We start from the raw sequence: 6,000 nt of genomic DNA on the forward strand, positions 1-6,000 counted from the left end.
CATGTTTATGGAATGCAATGCCCAACAAACTCAGACTTGAATCTTCTTTACTAGTATTCTTTACTAAACTAATAAAGGGTATGGAAAACTTCTCATATGCTGACAGGTTGAAAAAGCTGGGGCTGTTCTCCCTAGAAAAGCGGAGACTTAGAGGAGACATGATAGAAGCCTTCAAAATCCTGAAGGGCATAGAAATGATAGACAGGGACAGATTCTTCACACTGTGGGGAACCGCAAGTACAAGGGGGCACTCGGAGAAATTAAAAGGGGGCAGGTTTAGAACAAACGCTAGGAAGTTCTTTTTCACCCAGAGAGTGGTGGACACATAGAACGTGCTTCCAGAGGCCGTGATAGGTCAGAGCACGTTACAGGGCTTCAAAGAAGGTTTGGATAGGTTCCTAGAGGATAAGGGGATTGAGGGGTACAGATAGGAGTTGAGGTAGGTTATAGGAATAGTCAGGGACCATTGCACAGGTGATGGGCCTGGAGTGTCACCACGGGAGCGAACCTCTGGGCGGGATGGACCTCTGGTCTGACCCAGCGGAGGCAAATTCTTATGTTCTTATATATGGGCACCGGTGATAAATGAGAACGCATGAAAAGCAGTCTTATCTTTGCACTGAATTTAAGTTGGTACCAACATAAGTTCTGGGACCACCAAAGACCTGGTCATAGCCTAGCACAGAATATCTGGGTCTAATCAAACCTACAGCCACCAGTGGCTTTAAAACCACTGACCACCGTGGCCTGAATAGCACTCCTTGGATCTTGTAAAGTGAACTTATATTTCACTTGTATTTTTCTCACTTTTTTCACTTGCTTTCTGAGTCTTATCAGCAAATGTTCTTGTGAGGTTTGGAACAAATAACCGGAGTGTGATCCCTCAGACCTGACCTCACAGCTAAGAACCGAATTCCAGATTACCCCTAATAAAAGAGAGCTCTCCTCACAGCACTGAACTTGATGGCAGGGGTCTCTGTCACATCAGATGGCTCTTAGGTCCAGCCAAAGATAAGGTGAAGATCCTCCGTGCTCTCTTTTATCTAAGATGTCCATTTTCACTACACTATGAATTAATGGAGAGTCATCCAGCAAAAAGTGCAGAACTAGTTTTGCCAGATGGGTTCAGTGCCGCTCCCTCCTCCAAAGAAAATATTCTCCTTAAACCTGCATGCAGGCTAACACTATTCAGTGTTTCAAGAGGGAAAAATTTAGGAAGGCAAATGGGTTATGGGATTTACATAATATATTCTACATCTGCTTATTTTTCTCTACACGCCATCTAATTATTGCTGATAACAGATATGGAAATATTTCAACAAAAAAAAGAGGAGGCAGTGAGAAAGCAGAAGAAAAAGGCAAAAAAGCCTGAGAAAGCGTTTCCCATTCGTTGAGGCGTACACAAAGCTTTCATGAATGTAAGTGGATTTGTAACACGCATGAAGCCTCATATAAGCAGGGAGACATGGAGATGATTTTACTAGCTAATAGACTATCATGCAGGATACAATTTAAATTAAAAAATGCAATTTTCACCTTGAAATGAACAAATGATTACAATTTCTATACAAATTAAGGCATTCAGACTGTTTTCAGTAATGCCATTGGTCCATGAAATATGACATAATTACCATGAAATACATTTTCAAATATTTTGATTTTTGTCCGATGCTTTAAAAAAAAGAGACATAGCCAAAGCTCTTTTATGCCTGGGTGTGCATTATCCTACCTTCTGAAAAAAAAAAAAAAAACCACAAACCACATTAAAACAAAGAAAGAAACCATCCATAGATTAAACCTCCTCTCTGTCACTTTACAAGATAAAATCATCTTTAAATAGACAAAAAGAAGGAGAAATGGCAAAACATTTGGCTCCAAAGCCTTGAGAATTATCTCTGTTACTTCACCTGTTGGTTCTCTGTTAAAATGTTTGAAGGGGGTTGTTTTTCTTGTATTTCTTAATTATTTTATAGTTGAGGAAATTAAGTCATCCATAGACGTTGAAAAGTAACTTTGAGAACGCCAGAAACGAAAGAAGTGGCACTGAGGCAGCTTTTGTGTAATATGTACAGATGCAAAGGGAACCGGGTCAGGACTCCTGCAAGGCGGGAATGGAAATGAGAATTACTTTCCTGGTATGTGATCAGGTACAAACTGAGGCAAAGCTGGAGGAAAGGGATCCAGGAGGACAGCAATAATATCTATTACTGTCCCTTCTTTCAACAATGCTTTGGCTCCACAGCCCTGTCTTTAAATATTACATCAGAGGTGAAGAGAACTACTGTCCTCCCTCCCCAGAGTCAGGCCTGAATTCAAAGATAGGCACTGGGAGAGGTCACAGAACCTACAGTCTTCCTTTACTCCCACCCACCCCCCACCTCCCATAACTTCTACTGTACAGTAAGAGTACTGCAGGTCTGTCCCTGGTGACAGGAGAGTGTGGGCTCAGATTGGGGGGAAGCAGATGGGGCAGGTGCCCCTGGCACAAACACAGAGGGATGTTCAGAGTCAGATTAAGAATAAGAAACATGACAGTAGATAAAGGCCAAATGGCCCATCCAGTCGGCCCATCTGCAGCATCCGCTATCTCCTCCCACGCTTCTTGAATTCAGACACAATCTTTGTCTCCACCACTTGTACTGGGAGACTATTCAACGCATCTACCACCCTTTCTGTAAAAGGTTTTTCCTCAGACTACTCCTGAGCCCATCACCTCTTAACCTCATTCTATGCCCTCTTGCTCTGGAGCTTCCTTTCAATTGAAAGAGACTTGCCACATGTGTATTTATGCTACATAAGTATTTAAACGTCTCTATCATATCTCCCCTCTCCCAGCTTTCTTCCAAAGATCTTTAAGTCTGTCCCAGTATGCCATATACTGTAGACCATCAACCATTTCAGTTGTCTTCCTCTGGACCAACTCCATCCTGTTCATATCTTTTTGGTGGTGCGGCCTCCAGAATTGTACACAATATGCTAAATGAGGTCTCACCATACAGCGGCATCAATACCTCATTTTTCCTACTGGACATTTCTCTCCCTATGCACCCTAGCATTGCTTTTTCAATCTGTTTGGCCACCTTAAGATCATATCACACCCAAGTCCCGCTCCTCTTTCATGCACAAAAGTTCTTTACCCCTAAACTGTACCATTCCCTTGGGTTTTTGCAGCCCAAATGCATGTCTTTGCACTTCTTAGCATTAAATCTTAGCTGCCTAATTTCAGACCATTCCTCAAGCTTCATGTTTTCCACACTATCAGGAGTGTCTACTCTAGTGCAGATTTTGGTATCATCTGCAAAGAGGCAAATCTTACCAGTCAGCCCTTCAGCAATATCACTTCCAAAAATGTTATAAAGAACAGGCACAGGAACCGAACCTTGTGGCACACCACTGGTAACATCCCTTTCCTCAGAGAGATCTCCATAATGGACTCCATTGACCAGTGCCCTCTGTGGCCTTCCACTCAATCAGAACGTCACTTTAGGGCCCATACCAAGGGCACTCAATTTATTTATTAGATGCTTGTGTGGAACGCTGTCAAAGGCTTAGCTAAAATCTAAATACACCACATCTAGCGCTGTTCCTCTGTCCAATTCTTTGGTCACCAAGTTTCCAAGTTTTATTTAAAATTTGATAGACCGCTTAAAAAGTTGTCTAAGCGGTGCACAAAGTCATGAACAGATAAAATCGGGGGGGGGGGGGACATAATTGGGCAACAACAGACTTAAATGACATATTGAACAAGGGGGGTAGGGGGAGAAATGCAATCTGTAATAGGAGAGATAAACATTAAAGGTCAATAGAGCAAGAGGGGGATATGCTCTTCCTTCTTTCTGAAATCTGAAGATTGCTTATCATAAGTGTCGTTAAATAGGAAGGTTTTTAGATTTACTTTAAATTTGTCCATAGGTGTTTCTTCTCAAAGATGTGAGGGTAAAGAGTTGCACAATGTAGGGGCTGTAACAGAGAAAATGTTCTTTCATGTGGCATAAAGAGGGAATAATTAGAAAGTGTTGGTTACCGGATCGAAGTGTTCTAGATGGACAATGTGTGATGAGAAGTCTGTCTATAAATCCAGGAGTGTGTGTTAGAATCACATACAAAATCCTATTGCTTATCTTCAAGATTAAACTATGTGTTATTGGTAACCAGTGGGATTTTATTAGGAGTGGAATAACGTGATCAATTAATTTGACTGCTGTGTTTTGGATAATTTGTAACCTTCTAAGTTCTTTTTGGGTTATTCCTTGTTATAGGGAATTGCAGTAGTCAATTTGCGAAATTACAAGGGAGTGTAATGGAATAGGAACAAAATTGTTGAATGGATGGGACTGGGAGAGCAGGGCTTGAGAATGAATGTGGACAAGATAGAGGTAATGTTTGTGGCCTAGGGAATTAAAAGTTACAGTGAGTGAGTCAATGACTCTCTTGGGCGTAAGGCTGGATTCAGGCCTTACAATGAATTGTCATGTTTTGCATAGATACATTTCTTGTACCGAGTGAAACCAATGTTGTCACCTTTTGATTTTTGTTCTGTTGTTCAAGCGATGGTCCTGTTGAGGCTTGATTATTGCAATGCCCTGTACCTTGGAATAACTAAGACGAGGTGTAGGGCACTGCAAGTCATACAAAACGCAGCGGCCAGACTGATAACGGGAACATCAAAATATGTTCACATGTCTGTCTCAACAGCAGATTATGCAACTTTTCCTCCAGAAAATTATCCAAACCTTTCTTAAAACCAGTTATGTTAACTCCTCTGGCAACACATTCCAGAGTTTAACTATTCTCTGAATGAAAAAATATTTCCTCCTATGGGGGGACAGCTGATTCATGTACAAATGCCAATGTTTCCGTTTTGTAAAGTAATTTCTGCATGTATTGTCTTTGTATATCAGATACATGCCCTCATACAATCTGATATTCAAACAGACTTATATCCATTCATGGGATGTGAGGAATATAAGTCCACTATCTGTGAATTTTCATATCCTTACAACTGGCCTACAACTTGCTGTATAGCAAAGGGGTGGAGGTCCTGCGTATCATCAGACCTGCTACTAGAAGTCATGGCAGCCATTTTGGAATGCTTTGGAGGTAGAAGCAATGAAGCATCGCACCTGCGTGATTTTCCAGCTAGACCACCAGGGACTTCTCCAGGTGGGGCTGGGGAACTCGGGCAGCCTTCTATTTCCTTCGGGGGTTGGGGTCCACTTGGCTTTTTTTTTCAGCTGGTTAGCAATTAGCAATCTGAATATCCTTGCTAAATGCTAGAGCTAAGCTCCACCTAAATCTCCACCCTCGACCCACCCCTAATCTTGTTAGAAGTTGACCATTTAGTATCAATTTTCACCTGCACTGTCCGTTAAGTGGCACTGAATATTGCAGATTAGTCCCAACCAAACGGTTTAAACCATCAGAAGCTTCTTCTGGAGTTTTATATCATTTTGAACATTTTCCTTTTTTGTATGTATTAACTTGATAAGAGTTCTGCTTTTTATCGGGTTTACTACAATGTCTGTAATGTGTCCAAGGTACAGACCTCTAAGATTAAGGGATGGCAGAGGCTCCGTTCTTCTTCTCGGGAGCAACTTGATGAATTATAGATCACATACGTTAAAATTGTATGCTAACGGTTCACATTTTTACAGACTTCTGTCCAATGACATAATAAACGACAGCAGAAATAGACCTTTGTGGTCCATCCACTCTGCCCATTTTTGAGGCAATGGTAAACCAACAAGCTACTCATTCTAATGCTCAGTCTGTGCCGAGGCACCAGTTCCCAGTTTTCTTTCATATGTTTTCCTTTCCTGAATACTACAACACCCCTTCCTAATAAAAGACAAGTGACTCGTACCATCCAAGGACATCAGACGCAGAAACGTCAAAGTGAAACAGGAACTACGATTTGTGAGTTGAAACATATCTATATTTATTTACTGTATTTGTAGCTTTAGCGCATAGGGGCCAATGTTCAAAATATCAAAGTCCACA

This window comes from Geotrypetes seraphini, chromosome 15 (genome assembly GCF_902459505.1).
Source record: "Geotrypetes seraphini chromosome 15, aGeoSer1.1, whole genome shotgun sequence".
NCBI classification, from domain to species: domain Eukaryota; kingdom Metazoa; phylum Chordata; class Amphibia; order Gymnophiona; family Dermophiidae; genus Geotrypetes; species Geotrypetes seraphini.